The following is a 16908-nucleotide window of genomic DNA, read 5'->3' on the forward strand; positions in this document are numbered from 1 at the left end:
CATGCGGTAACTTACTGCCTGGGTCGTAATGAGGGCCAATGCCACATAACGATCTATCCAAGATTGGATGGTGCAGCACAAGCTATGCTTAAATGACGATAAGACCGAGCTGCTTATCATCGACTCTCAACACAAAATCGCCAAACTTAATCACCTTTTCAAGTCATTCATCATAAGTGGACACACCATTAAAGTCACCAATGAGGTAAAAACGCTTGGCTTCCATCTAGACTCCTCACTCAATCTTAACAAACAAGTAAATGCACCACCTCAGCCACCGCATACACATGCAGACTCATTAGCGCTTGCAGAAAATTCCTCTCACCTGACAGCTGTCTTACTCTAGCCAGAGCCCTAGTCCTTACGCGACTCAACTACTGCAACGCACTGTACACGGTGACAAAGATCCAGAATATCTGGAAGTTACAGGTCCTACAAAATAATGCCCTCAGGACTGCGCTAAACATCCCCAGATCTACATACATCTCAGCCACTAGACACGAACAACACTGGCTTCCAGTACAGGAACGCATCATGTTCAAATCACTCACCACCACACACAAATGTCCCCACCAGATGGCCCCATCCTACCTGTCCAACAGCATCATGCTGACACAACACTCTAGACCCACCCGAGCTATCTATCAGCACCGCCTAGCCACTCCCAGATTCAAGCTCCAAAAGGCAGGTGGTAGCAGCTTCCCCACGTTTGCCAGCAAACTCTGGAACTCACTACCGCACCCACTCAGAGCTCAAGACTCTTTTTGGATTTTCAGGAAACAACTCAAAACGACTTCACCCAAAGTTTAAGTAACCAAGCACCTCCTCTCACCTAGTGTACCACTTACCTCTTGTGGCCTGCAGGAGTGCTTGGTCCGGACTGTTCCAAAGCATTGCCCCCACTAGATAATTCTGCTATGGTGAATGCCCAAGCCACTCCTTTCCCCACTGGCCCGCTGGTGAATCAAAGCCCAGGGAACAGTGAGGTTGCGAGGGGCCTGGTAGAACTTGCAATCTCTGGTAAGGTGTGCTAGGGGGTTTGGATGAAGACCTAAGTGTAAGTAAATGCAGATATTCAGTACGTGTTCCCCAGCTTTCTCCCCCACCACCCCTTGTGTCACTCTAGGTAGACTGGCTGGCACGCTGATGCTGGTGCTCACCGTATTTGGATGAAGAAGGCGGGCCGAAGATATCAGGTAAGCATCCGACTCCAGTTGCTTCACTGAGAGTAGTGGTCCAGGCCCGCTGTGACGCACTGGATGCTGAAGGTATGAAGGTAAGTCTTTGTACAATGCTGCTCTGGAGGCTTTAGCAGCTTTCACCGCAAAGCGCTGCTTGTTTCATGCCGTTTGCTCTCGTCGTGTGGCGCAATGCACTTTAATTAGTCTCTTTCTTTCTCTTCCCCAGTTGCAGACCTTGCGGAATGACTTTGCTGGAAATGTCGCTGCGCGAAAAGGAGCGAGGTGGCTCATCACTTGTTCAGGTAAGTTTGGGCTAAATGGGGAACTCGCGTGGGAATTAGCTGTTAAATTCAGTCTCTTACTATTGTCTTTCTCTGCTTTCTTGTTTTCAGGAGCTGCGGTTGCTGTGGACCATGATCAGCTGCGGTTCCAAGTAAATATCAGGACAGAATCTTGAAGTGGAGGTCTTACTATAATGTTCTCGAGTCTGTGCGGCTGCAGGTGGGTCCGAGCTTAGATCCAAGTGAGTATCAGGACAGAAGCTTGAAGCGGAACTCCTACGATGATGTCTTTGGTCTTCGGTTGAGTATGGCTGCAAATAAGTCCGGGCGTGCACCGCACATGGAAGAACAGGAGCGGTAAGCATTACACTGCTGTGGTAGGTAGCAGACAAAACGCTAAGCACAGGGTGTGGACCGGCAAGTGGTTTCATAGCCTCAGGCCACGCACTGTTAACATTAGACCACCAGGGATGTCAGATCTTTGGATCTTCTGGGGACATCTTAAGTTCCATGATGGGTTCTTTCTTGGCAGCCATGCTGGTGTGGGTCAATGCAGCTTCTATCAAACGCCTGCGCCAGCCAGCCACCTTGCATGTCCACCCTCTCACTACCTTGTCATGGGAGGATGTGCCCCTGGTCCTAAGGCACATGCCTTGCGCCCTTACTGGGATTGTGACACCTAGCTCATCACCACTCCCTCCTGCTCCTATCTGTACTCGAAAACTTTGTATGTTATTATGTTCATGCCACCTATTTGTTAAACCCTTATCTACACTCTATCTGAAAACTTTGTATTTTATTATGTTGATGCCACCTATTTATTAAACCATTATCTTCACTCTATCTGTCTTGTACTTGCTCTGCAACAACTGTAACCTTTACGTCTGTCTTGTACTTGCTTTGCAACAACTGTAACCTCTAAACTGTAAGAAAGCACCCAGATGCCTTTGGGCTTGTCGCGCTATATAAGCTTAAAAAATAAATAAATAAATAAATGCTAAATGTCTTCAAACAGATTCCCTCTATCAGAATTTTAAATTCTGATGATATGGACTGGGTCACTCTATCCACAATTAATAATAATCAAATGATTTGTCAATTTCACTCGTACATTATTATCAAATTGGTCTCGGAACAGCAAGCTGACTTGACTCACCTCAGGCTTAATGCCCATATTTTCAAAACAAAGGAAGACTCACTTATTTTCATAGAGACCCAGGAGATAACCACTGATGGTGACATGGGAGTATTATCAAATTCTGACAATCTGAAAGTACCTAATGATGAGTTGATGGCTCTCCTTACTTGCCAATGCAGTGAAGCATATATCGTGGGTAGAACCCTTCAAGAAATGCTTTCTTGAAAGCATAAAATCCATAATACAATCGTAGCCAGAATTAAATTACATTTAAATCTTGGAATTCTTGTGGCTTCAAAAACTTAATGTCCCGGTTTAAATCATTGCCTATTTGTAGCAAACCATCACTCATTTTACTGCAAGAGACTATGGGCATCATTACACGGTAGGCGGTAAGGGTTTACCGGTACCGGTAAGGGCACCGGTACCGGTAAACCCTTACCGCCTTACTACGAGGTCCCTTTGCGGGACCCGACCTTAACGGCTGGTGTAGACCAGCCGTTAAAGTTGGGACCCGCAAAGGGACCTTGGTGCTAATTACGGTACCGCAACTTGCGGTACAGTAATTAGCTCCTTCCCCATTCCCATTGAGCCCTATGGGGCAAAAATGGGAATGGGGAAGGGTCATGGAGTAAGGGGGAATTACCACCCTGCCAACCTTGGAATGGGGTGGTAATTCCCCTTTCCTCCATGGTGGTACCGGTATGGTACCGGCGGCAACCATGGTGCTAATAGCACCATGGTTTACCACATTCCGTGTAATGAGGCCCTATGAAATTGCAAAAGTTTTATTTGGATGGCTACACTACATACACGCAACCGGCAAACATTGGTCACACAAGCAGACCATTTGGGGGCTTAGCGATATTAGTTGACAACAACATGAAAGTGCGCACAAGGCTAATTTCGGCTTTTGAAGACCTGTTGGTGGTAGAACTAAATACAAACGGCGAGGATAAGGTTTGCTTTCTGATAATATGAATATGGTGGAATCCAGCAAGGATATCACAATCTATGCTCTTCTCAAATATGGATACAATATTAGAAGATGCCTTTCTGCGTAATCAGAATTATGTAGTAATAATAGGAGGTGACTTTAACTCTACTTGCATTGATTCTGATAGCAATCAACCTTGCCAAATAATCGGGACTTCTGAGTCCAACTCTATGATTAGAGGGCAAAGATGGGTTAAATATTTGTCTGAGTAGGATATCCAAATTGTCGAGACCAAGGATAAGCAATCGGACTTCACCTGGCAAAGAGTCTCTAATAGGTCTTACATTGATTATTTTGGTGTTCCTACCAATATAGTGGGTGCCTGTGATCACATGACAATTACCATCCCTGAAGTTGGAGATCACATGATTAGAAACTGAACATCCCATATAAGAGACAGCAAAGCATGCCAATATTCGCTTTGCTAGAAATGGAACGGCATGCAGTCTCTGTTCATTGGAGCACAAAATTATGTCAGGAGCTAACACATAGGGTTAGCAAAGAAATCATGTTGGAAGCAGATATGACTCACTTTTGAACAGACATCCAACAAATAGAGGATTGGAACAACTCCATGATTAAATATCATTTGAATATTATAGCTACCAAACAAATTAATATGAAACATCGTGAACATAATCATACATTCAATAGAAAAGTTGCAAATTTCAAATGGCAGAAAAATAAAAAATTGAGGGAATTGAAACAGGCAGTGATGTCTGTAGCATTCTATATAAACCAAAAAAGCAGATGTGTCAGACACATAAAACAAAATCAAAATAATTAAACTTAAGTTACACATCGCAGAAAACCAGCAAATGATACAAAATGTATGTAAACACAACACCAAAAATGTATAGGCGGTTTTAAGAAGTTCTGCCAGAACAGGTGCTTTCAATGTCCAATCATCTATTTCAGCTGAGGTTTGGCAACATTATATTACAGTTAAATACCAAATTCCTCTGGAACACACAGAAGTCTCAGTTAAACATCTTGACACTTCACTGATGGGACAATGTACATGGTCACTGGAGGATGCCCAGTGGGCTATCTCCAAACTTAACCACTCAAAAGCTGCAGTCCCTGATGGCATACCATCTTGTGTACTTAAAAATGACCCTCAAATTTTGGCTTCTATTAAGTGAAGTTTGATTATATTTTCAATTCCAAATGAATTCCTGAGTCTTGGCTTACCTCCACTATCATACCCATTTATAAATAAGGAACTCCTTCAGACCCCTCTAATTTCAGACGTATTGTTCTTATGGATGCTTCATCGAAGGTGTTCTCGATCCTGATCCTTAGCGAACTTGAACGGATTATACGAGATCATGACACTATCTCGATTTCAAGTTGGTTTTCGGAAACACATGGGAACTGCATTGAATGCTACCATTCTCACACATAATCTTGAAACATATAAGCATACAGATAGCGGACCAGTTTATATGACTACATTATGTGTGACGATCCAATCGAAGTGAGGGTGTAGAGGGGCACTACTCGTGTAGTTTTAAGTTCATGAGGTTACATTGAATTTATTCTGCCAATAAATGTGTACTTATGGCTCAAATGAGTGTTACTTCAGGTGCAAAATGGTGATAAGTCTCTAGGCCATAAGAGACTCAGTTAGAAACTGAAAAACATCCCCTACTTCTAAGGCTTCAATGTGCAAATACCAGAGGAAATGCAATGCACGAAGATTCAGATCCAAAACAATTTTGTTAGTGTTTACATTTAATTCAAGTAAGACGGGGCACAGATTGTTGTGTCCCGTCTATTTTGTCAACAAATACATAAATAATATATAATTACAAAACCAACACATTTTGTCTGACAAAAGAAATTGTTTTCAGAGTGAACAGAAGGCAAGTATTCACATTAGTCCGAAATGCGAGTATACAACTAAGAGGGAGTGTGCGCATTCTATAGATATATTAATTTGATGAACCCACAAGGATGTCTTGCAACAATTGTTCATTGAACAGTGAATTATTGAGCCCAAACAGTAATGTGTCCATAAAAACTCAAATTGTTGTTAAACAACTAATGCCGACGCATTTCGAACTAAGAGTTCATCCTCAGGGCATTTGAGATTAATGTTCCCTGTCTGTGCGTTCATCCTGTAAATGTAACAGGTATATGTTTCAATTAATGTTGTTTATTCCATTAAAAGTGCTCTTATATGCATTCGATGCAACTGATTATGAAATCAAAGAATAAGTCACTGAGCTTAGTCTTAAACTCAGAGAGACATTGGGCCTCATTACGAGTCCGGCGGTAGCCGTGCCGGAAAAACCGGCAGGCTGCCGCCGGACCCGTAATACCATTCTGTCTCCCTGATAGCCGGAATCACTGGGGCATTACAACCCCGGTGACCCGGTAATTCCGGAGGCGGAATTCTGCAAATCCCCATTCCCATGGAGTCCCACAGGACTCCATGGGGATGGGGACCATGGAAACACAGGTTCCGTCTATGACAGAGCAGGTGTTTCTATGTCCGCCTGCAGGCGGGTGGTGTTACTCCCACCAGGTCTCGGAATCAGCCGGTCCGGAAACAACGGTGGCGGCACATTTACCGCCACCGTAGTTCCCGGACCGGCAGGGTCGTAATGAAGCCCATTGTATCTATACACCTCTGGAGAAACCACAGGAATAACAATGTCAGAACTATCGTGTATGTTTGCCCAGTTAGCTTCAAGGGATTGTAGAAATACAAATATGTACAAAGAAGGTGACCATATGGTACCCATTGGTGTTATCAGCAAGAAGGGTATTATATAGAACAGATAATTTATACTCACCTCCTTCGGTGGGGTTTGTCTTCACCCTGAAGGTGTGTATTAGCAATGACTCATGTATAGTCCACGCAGCCTTCCCACCAAGCTGCGGGGAAAAAAGGAAAATATAAAGTCTTGTGGTAAGCATAGTGAGTCAGCTAGACCTGTATTTCTCAAGATGTCTTTGAATAGTACGAACAACTCCTGTGTATCAGCACTGGGTAGGGAACTCATTCCCTCCGTGCTGGACTTCAACAAACAAGCTGTATACGCTAACAGTAGCGGAACTAATGGCCTAGTGGAGGCCTATGTTCCCAATAAAATCATTAGATATGATCTCAGCCTTAGACCGAGTTATACGCAATCATCTGTGGAATAAAATGACAGTAGTTGGTATCCCGTCACACATAATTCTTATAATTGCTATGCTTCACTGTAACATAAATTATAAGGTGCAGATTAATCAAGAAGGCGCGCTCACTGACACCATTCCTACTTTTACAACAGTGAAACAAGGATGCAATATGGCATCTATTCTCTTCAATTTTTACTTGTGTGATCTGAATCAAATATGTTAACATGACAACATCTTCACAGTCAAATTAGGCAAACTCCATCTTCATTGGATGGCCTTTGCCGACGATTTGATTTTGTTTCGATAAAACACCCTTTGGATTACAAAACAAACTCCAATTATTCTCGACCTATGCGCAAAAAATACAATTTACAGTCAAATGCAAGCAAATCTAGTATTGTAATCTTTGCAAATAGGAAGATTTGCTCCTTCAAATGGTCTATAGGAGGAATCACACATTACAACACGATATCTAGGTTACAATGTATGTGACACATCTTCAATTGTTATGTGGAGGACCTCTCTGAATCTAAAGCTTAGACGACTCCTGTCGCGAATGAGAATAATATATACTAAATACTATAAATTCTCAGTTATGCCGGTAATTGAGTTCTATACTCTGAAGTTCAAAGCAATTTCATTGTACGGCCTTGATATGTGCTTGTAGGACATATATAAGTTCTTAGATCAGTTACAGGGTAAGATATGTAAAAAAAACTCTGGGACTTTCAAATGCACTGCCAAATTCTATTTTAAGACATGAATTGGGGCTAAACTCTCTATCATCTAAATTTCAATGGAGAATGATGACCAACTATTCGAAAATGATCACTCCTCGCCGCAATTCAGTGTATGTAGATTTGTCCCAGATGCTTATTAATGCCCATCCTGCATCACTGGTATGGTTTGATGCGAAAATGAAAGCACATTTGAACAATATAGAGGTAAAGACTGAAGACCTCTGTTCGCGTCCAGCTCATATAAAGAAAAAACATTCTGAGTATGATTGGGCGTGTACGATTGAGACAATTGGTGGATATAGTTCATATAAGGAATATGCACGCTTTGTGAAAAAGAAAACCGCGTTCACTGTATCTACTCTGTTTTCCCTGTGACAAGGTTCAATCGTTGTTTAGGAGATTCAAATTGAATCCATTTCATACAAATGATCAAATTCAACATTGGCATTCCAAAAATGTCATTAACACTAGTGGTATGTGCCACTTTTGCTTTTGTAGCAATGACTCTGAAACACTAAAACACCTTGTCATTTTTTTGCCCGCACTTTGAAGCTGCTAGAATAGCAGCCTTTGGCAAACTTAATATTGGAGTAACTAGCTACTCAAAGGACTTTTTATGGATACGCTGTATGTGGGGCAAGAATATTTCATTGGTTTTATCACTTACTTGTCTTTTGTACATAATTGATGAGCAATTGTCCCCACTTGGGATTGTGTAATGACTTTAATTTTAAAATTGCAGGATATAAACGACTCTCTTTCAGTCAATATTATGGTGTTTAGGATTCAGCTCACAGATATGTTTACATACAGGTCTTAATTCACAATACTATTAGCTTTTTATGGATGTAACTCCAAGAATGTCTCATTTACAAAATTCACCTTTTTAACAATTTAGATTTCCTTTATCTGAATGGGGGCGATGCTAAATGTTAAATGTACGTTTTGCACACTGCCACTTTTGTACATATGCACTAGAGCATTATCAAGATGACCTAACATGTATCCTTAATTGGGTGCTTGTTGCTCTGGGTAGGTTTTGCACTTTAGCAATTTTGCACAAACGTATTGGAGATTAATCTGTGATTGAATGTATGTTTTAGGATTTTAAGAGTCATAAGAAAAATTAACGTTAAAGCAAAGTGGTGTTGTTTATATATATAATATTTGTAAAGGTTTGTGTATGAACCACATACGAAGAAAAAAATAATAATAATAAAGTTGGAAATGTGTTCCTGTCAGTGATGGCGACACCTCAAAAGGAAGTACTGTGATGAAGAAGAAGGATCTGGAGGTAATGTTACCTCTGTTATTTGCGATCAACGTTAAAACTAAGTTGATTTTCTTCGATATTTTGCATTGCTTTCCCCGCCACCCCAATACAACCCACCACCAAGAAAAAAAACAGTTTTTCGAGGTATGTTTTGTCATTCACAATACCGGGCAGGATACAAATATTTTTGGACGTAAAGCTATTTTTAATCTAAGTGTTCAAAGACTCAATGAATGCTGATCAGATCACGTATCTGTAATCTTCATTATCTCGCCCTCGTGCCAGTACTTTTTTTGTGTTCAAAACATTTTATTGATTTTAGAGCAATTAACAATCAAATGAAAAAATACAAGTATTCATTACAATGTCAGGGTTCAGCCATTTACCCAGGGGACTAGTCTACACCACTCACTCACACCTCACACAATAGATGACCACCAGGACACCAAGGGCCTCATCAGGATAACGCCAGCACAAATAGCGTTACTGCTACTCAGTCCGGCACTATTAGCGCAGGACCACAACTAGCGGTATATTGTTATGTTGCCATTCCCCATTGTGTCCATTGGATGGTTTTAGTTTGCAGGTGCATTGTTTGAGAGGCATGTCAGTCGATGGAGGCTGAGAGGGTGGTATTGCATGCTTTCAGTAGAGAGTCGCAGTTCAGTTGGGGGAGTTTGGTCCATGTGAGGTGGAGGTTGGCAAAGTCTTCCGTGAGGGCTTCCACCAGGAAGTTCTTGAAGGACCTGAAGGTTCATCTGGTGGATTTCTGCTGGGGTGGTGTGCAGGATGTGTAAGGCACGACCGGGTGGTCAGACCAGTCAAGCGCGAGAGGAGAGCTGTAGTGGAGGGAAGGCAGTGCAGTGCAATGATGAGTAGGTTGAGGATGTTATCTTTCTCGGGAGTTAGGTCTTTTGTGTGCTGTGTGAGGCTAGGGTGTCGAGAAGGCTGAGGAGAGCTTCCTTCATTTGTTTGGTGGCTTTGATGCTTGGGAGGTTGAAGTCTCCTAGGAAGATGTTGCTGGTGTCCGTGAAGGGCATGGTGGTGACCAGGTTGGTGAAGTCTCAGATCAAGGCAGTGTTGGGTTTGGGTGGTCTGTAGATGAGATGGAAGGTGACAATGTTCGTTGGGGAGAGAGGGAAATGGCAGGAGAGGACTTTGAAGGAGGCAATGTTGTCGTCGTCAAGTCTGGTGCAGGGCCATGAGGTCTTGTGGATGACTGTGAGGTCTCTGTCTGCCTTGTTCAGCCAGTCTCTGTGTTGGATGCTGTAGCCGTCTGGGACAAGGAAGTCTGGGGGTGGAGGTGGGTATCAGCCAAGTCTCAGTGATGAAGATTGCATCATGGTTTTGTGTAGTGATGAGGTCAGCAATATCCGCTTCATGGGTGATAGCTGAGCAGACGCTGAGCATCAACTTCCCTGTTGTGGACGGTGAGTGGGCGCTAATGGGCTTGAGGCTGATGTGGGTGAGGTTGCTGCATTGCAGAGTGCATGCCTTAGGAGGGGCGAAATTGTGACGACGCCTGGGGATGGCCTGTGGGGACGGAGGGAGAAAACATGTCGGCACATGCTTACCATGTATACCAGGTATGCTGCAAGAAGTAGCTCCACTTCTGTCTGTCCACTTCTCGAGTGTTTCTGGTTTTACACAGACAGATATGTTCCAGATCTCCACCTCGCTAGACGAAACTGCTTCAGTGTGTAGAATTAGCAACATTAGACAGAACCTGGGTCGTGTGAGAACTGGAGTCATAAAAGACACTGGCCCTCATTCCGAGTTTGGAGGTAAGTAACGTCCCTTACCTGCATGGCGTGAATAGCATGTCCGTGCTGTCACCAGTACGCTAATAGAGGACTATCACGACTTCGCGGGCACGAGCTTTACGCCATGCCGGTAAGGTATTTTTTGTGCCAATGCCGCTAAAGGCACCCAAAATGCCCTTAGCGGCATCAAGCATGGTGCAGATTACACTACCGACATTGTTCAATGCGGCATTAGCGGTGACCGTAAATAACGGTGACCGTTATTAGCGGTCACCGCTATTTACAGTCACCGCTAATAAGCGGAACCGGAAGTAGCGTCATCGCACAGGAACGGGAAGGAGCACGGTGGCCATCTTTAAAAACACAATCCATTGCCATCCTCACCACACAGGACCCCTGGCACTCTGCTGATTTTTGCAAAACATCCACCTCCAACAGGAACACCCCACGCACAATAAAAGACTGTCGCAAGCGCTGGGTCGACTTGCGACTAAGGGTATGCAACATCCTCTCTGTGAACCGCAGCCAGGCCATGGGAACAGGAGGAGGTCCCAGTTCCCTGATAAAGCTCACCCCATGGGAGGACATCTGCATCAGCATGATAGGGATGGAAGGCATCGAAGGTGTTGGCCAGATGGAGTGTGGCACCACAACATCGGGCGATGGAGGCGAGTGTCCAAAGTAAACATTGCTATGCCAAATCTGACATAGCCAAATCTGATGAAAGTCAACCTAATTGTCAGTTCAAAGAGTCAACCAAGTCATGACCAAGGGTTGGTCACCTATAGTTAACAGACTAATGTCTAAAACATATAGGACTTGTGTCGATCTTACAAGGACAAGCACCTTTTCTATACATGTGCATTTGCACTATAAATTAGTGCCTATTAGACCTGCTCATGCCTCACTACAGTCTATTCTTATGTTGCACCGCACTAAACTGTTGTAAATGAATGTTTATGTTATTTTGCATTTTTTGTTTTTGCCTTCATACTCCTCAGTCTACAACTAATGTGTTTTCTTGATGAAGTATAAGTACATGTGAACAACCTACACTTTTGTAAACTTACTGTTGCAGAAGATCTTTAGGGTACATGTTTCTAAATGCCACTTGATTGTTCTTGAAAGCATCAAGATGCCATACCTTGATTGTTGTTGGCCTATTAGCTTGTTGTAATAAATTTGCACCACATAAAGCCTTTTTTTCTGTTAGTACTGTGCTCACATGTACAAATAAATGTGCCTGTAGCCTCTACCCCTTGGGGTCCCTGAGACTTTGACACAAGTTTGGACTAGTGGTGACCTTTGTTAACACCACACCCCCTCTCTCTAATAATGGCATACAGAATCAAGAGTATGTTCTAACTATTATCAGGCGGCTACCCCCGTATGTGATATATAGTTCAGAGAGTCAAGCCATGGTCGCCCACACACACACACTCCCAGCAAAGTAGGCTGATGCATTACAGACACATGCAGATGCCTGGTGCAAGGCAATATCGTACATGACACATACCACAAAAAGTTGGAAATGCCACGAGTCACACAGCGTGCATGGCCAAAATAGTATGCATGTCAGACAGCACTGCTCCTGGGCAACATGAGTGATGCCGACGTATGCCTGCATTAACCACCCATGTATCAAAGAACGTGCTCATCCAAAAACAAATGCCTATTACCCCCAATTGTGTGGATGAGCAATTGTCCTAATGTATGTATGATGCCCATCAAAACATCACTCATGCAGTCCCTCTCTTCGACCCCCGAAGGCACTGACCATGACAGCGATGGGCAGGACGCAACCCCTGCAAAGGCCACACCCCGGAAGAGGTCCCGGGATGACAGCAACCGCCCTTCAACCTCGAGGGGACAACCCAGGGGGCGCTGTGTACCAACATGCATGCCACCCAAGGTACCCATTGCACTGATGCCACTAAGGCCCGTGGAGGGCGAAGCACCACCACCACCACCTCCAACCATTGACCAGCCTGATGATACATGCGAGGCACCACCATCAGAGGAGTCGAGTTTGGCTGGGGAGGTGGCAGCCACGGCACCCCTGGCTGTGGAGGACACACAGGAGGACATCTGGGTCCCCATGGAGGACGATCTTTCGGATCTGGTCCATACCCCAACTCCACCGGCATCCCCCCAAGTATCGTTGCTCGATACAGAACATGCCACTACCCCGGAATAGTCTGTTCATGACTAGACGGAGGGACACTTCAGTCTAATTTTCAGGGCTAGGGAGGCTAAGCAGGCTGGGCAGGACAGCCAGGGGCCGACCACCTCCACAGGTGCACCCGCAGTGCTGCATCGGTCTGACCTGATTACTGTCCTTGTGCGGGAGTTCGTCCAGGACAACAGACTGGCCAGGGAGGAGTGGCGTCAGGATTTAGCCGCACTAGGCAGGTCCAGCACGGACAATACTGCCTCCATGGCGAATTCATTCTCTGACAACACCAGCCGCCTCTGCGAGGAGGTCTCGGGCCTCCAGCAGGTATTAGGCCGCACAGCGGATGCCATGGAGGCAGGGCATCCCGCTACACAACCACAGCAGGCGGCCACACCGTCTTCCTCCAGTTCTACGCAAACAAGCCCGCTCCGCAGGTCGGCCCGTGCCCAGCTCCGGCAAGACATGCCACCCCCTGGACCAGGGAGTGCCAATTAATTGTCAGTGCAGCCTCATGTAGGCTCTGGAGACTCAATGGGACTTGTGTGGGGGAGTTATGGGGGAGGCGGAGGGGGGTGATGGTGAGTTGTGGGGGGGTGAGGGTGTGTGGGAGAGTTGTGGGGGGTGAGGGTGGTGGAGGGATTTTTCACTTACATTTACATTGTTACATTTAATACACCGGTTGTGTGAAAAACAAGACCTGAGTGGACATTCATCATTGCGCATATGACATTTATTCAGATACAGTGCATAGTGTAGATGTACCCCCACACCCAGTGCCCTCTGTCCAACCATCATGTCACCCTCTGCTGCCATGTGTGTCACTAATATTGTGCAATCACTGACTTGTGCACAGCATGTCCCTCCTGTGCATCACCACCGCGATGATGTCCAGCCACATCTTCTTCTTCCCCTTCATCATCACCAGGTGGTAGCAGTTCAATGTCAGGGGGCAGGGGAACATTCCGGCGGATGCACATATCGTGCAGCTTGACACATGCCATGATGATCTTGCCCACTTTCTCATGCCTGTAGAGGAGTGCCCCACCCGACCGGCTGAGGCCGCAAAATCGTGCCTTCAACAGGCCAAAGGTCTGCTCGATGTCCACACGGGTACGGGTATGGGAACAATTGTAGTCCTCCTCGTGCCTGTTCTATGGGTTTCGGACAGGGGTGAGGAGCCACGGCTTCAAGGGATAGCCACTATCACCTGCATGAGAGGCAATTAAAGGTAAATGTCAGGCGAATAATGATGGACAGCTGTACTAGTCACACATACCTGCAGGTTTACGTTGGCCTCATGCAAATGTCCCTAGATGTATTAACGCCTTTTTCAGTCCCTCAATTTGTACATTGCCATGGACTGATGGTGTGGGTTGCATCTTCAAGGTGATACATGGTGTGCACTGACGTCTTGTTGCACATGCATCGTGTACGCATACAGCTGTGTTAGTGTCAAATTAGTGAGGTGTTGTGTTCTGCAAGATTTACTTAGAGGGAGCGTTGGCAGTAGTATGTGCAATATTGGTCAATCAGCGCTGATCATTCCCATGGTGACATGCAGCACTCCTGTGAGTGTGCCGGCCCTGTGCCAGACAGTGTATTCCCTAGTAGGTTCAGTTTGATGCACTCACAGGGATGCTTGTCCTGTGTGGTGATATGCTGGAAACAGCAACATAGTGCACTGCAAGGTGCTGGATGGCGTTACGGAGGGTGACGTCCGCTGATCAGTAGTGCACGTGTTGTGGGATGGTTTCCTGTTAGTCATGTAGTGATAAGTGTCAACCTTACTTCATTCCTATGGGATTTGGGAGTCATGTACCGTTTGTGATGCTTTGGGGCACAGTGTTCGGTGATGTGCACATCGTGCAGTCACCACACCAATGACACCATGGTGGTGTGTGCATCTCTCCTCCCATTTCAATGCCATGTGCCGGTCATGCAACTTACCAAGCAGCCAGGCACGTTGTCCAGCATGTCGCTCCATGAAGCGTGGTAGCGTGGAGTTCCGCAGGACCATAGAGTATTGAGTTGATCTGGGATATCGGGTACAACAATGTGTGATGATCTTGCTGGCGTCGAATAACATCTGCACATTGATGGAGTGGTATTGCTTGCGGTTGCGGTACACCGCCTCCATGGCATGCGGGACCATCAACTGCACGTGGGTGCAGTCGAGTGCACCTACACAATTTGGCTTGCCTGCCAGTGCATGGAAGTCGACTTTTGTATCAAATATCTCCTGGGGAGTCCGCAGTAGGGATATGTAGTCCCTTGTGTGCTTGAGGAGGGCATACAGCACTTGGTTCAGTATCCGGGAGGATAAGGGTTGTGATATGCTATGCATGTGCCCCACTGTGTGCTGGTAGGTGCCTGTGGCAAGGAAGTGGAGCACAGACACCACCTTCAGTAGAGGCGGAATGGCGGTGCGTATTTCAATGAGGCTCATTATGTCGTCATGTATCAGGTCCACTATGGTGGTGATGGTGTCCCGGTCCAGACGGTACAGGGTGTGGATCTGCTCAGGGGTTAGGGTGGAAGGACTGGCTGTGATGCGAGGGATTGATATGATATGATATGATATGATATGATATGGCATTTATAACGCCCCTATACACAAGTGTTTCAAGGCGCAACGAGGCAAGGGGGGGGAACAAAGGGAGGACAGACAGCGGTCCTACTAGGCCAGGTGTCATTCAGATCGTGCAAGTGCATGGGAAGGGGGGAAAGGAAAAGTGCGCAGGGGGAAGGGAGAGGGAAAAGTGCAGTACATGGGAAAGTGGAATAAATGAGATAAATAAGACAAATAAAACAGCCAGCTAGTGGCAAGTGCAAGGAAGTGCAGACATAAGTGCTGGTAGGGGGACTGAAGGGATACAGAAAAAATGGTCCCCAAGTGCAGGAGTTGCCAGGGAGGCAGTGCAGGTGGGCAATTGACGGGGCCTAGGCCAGAGATCAGAAAGGGTGGCCAGGTATCCAGTGCTATTTCAGTCAGGAATTCAGCAAGGGAGGAGAGGAGAGAAAGCTGAAGCAAAGAGGAAGGTTTTGAGGTGTTTCCGGAACCGGAGATGGTTCTCCTCGAGTTTCAGGGAGGCAGGAAGGCTGTTCCAGAGAGAGGCCCCTGCCGAAGAGAGTGATCTGCCACCAACTCGTTGCTTGGAAAAGTGACTGACCCTGAGGGAGTTTGCCCCGAGGTGGAGTGTCTCTTGGCACTGATCTGTTTTTAGGCCCTGCAGGGGGTCTGTCTATGGCAAGCCAAGCTGGTGGTGCAACAGGCTGCCCTTCCTGTGTGCGCCTGTCCTCAGGGACACCTGTGACGCTATGCCCGCAGGGTCGTTCTGCCCCGTTCTCCGCATTTCCCGGTTGGGCACTGTCCTCTTCGCCCCGATGATCCAGGGCCCTGGAGCTGCGTAGTCTTCTTTAGTCTGAGTTCCTTGCTCCCCTTTGGGGGCTCCGTATGTTGATTAAGGGTGAGCCAATCCTGCTCGCCCTGTACTTCCACCCTTTTCTCTGTGTACAGCTGTGCGTGCATTGGGGTCTGATCCGTGTGCTTCTCAGCCAAGGGGGCGTATCCTGTCTTGTCTTCAGATCGCCTGCAATTTTCCCTTATGGTCACTGCAGTCGGGCACCTTTCTCAGAGCAGCGACCCGCTCCAATGTTTCTGCACCCATCTCAGCTATTGTTGCCCTCCCGCCTCCAGTCGGGTGTCTCGCCACTTGTTGGGTCATCACTCTGTGGTTCTGACTGACACTGTGTACCTCGCAGTGACGCCTCATTCTCCCCTTACCATGCTTCAACCTCTGAGGCGAGTGCCCTTTTTTTGGCTGGCTGCCCCCACCTTAGTTTATATGCACCATGTTTCATTTGTGTAATAATGTCTATGGGCATCAGTTTTCCTGGATACCGCTTTGGTGTCCTTGCATATCCGTTGTGTGCTTACAGGCTTTGATTTCCATGGACTGATTCAATACAGAGTCACCTAGCGGGCAAGATTGTGATTTATGGCCTCAGCGTCCCCTGCTGCCACCATTCCGAATACTCGGAGGTGCTCGTCGTACGTGATACATTCTCCGCCTGCGCACAGGGAGATACCTTCAGGCCACAGGCGGCCCCCTCACAATCCTCTTGGCACTTGGTATCCTGGCCCAAGTTGAACAAACAGCCCAGGAGAGGCTCGCACAACGCTACACAGTATTTAAGAAATAGAACCCAGGAGGGGCTCAGTTC

The sequence above is a fragment of the Ambystoma mexicanum genome, chromosome 4p, assembly GCF_040938575.1.
Source record: "Ambystoma mexicanum isolate Mex_15411 chromosome 4p, UKY_AmexF1_1, whole genome shotgun sequence".
NCBI classification, from domain to species: Eukaryota; Metazoa; Chordata; class Amphibia; order Caudata; family Ambystomatidae; genus Ambystoma; species Ambystoma mexicanum.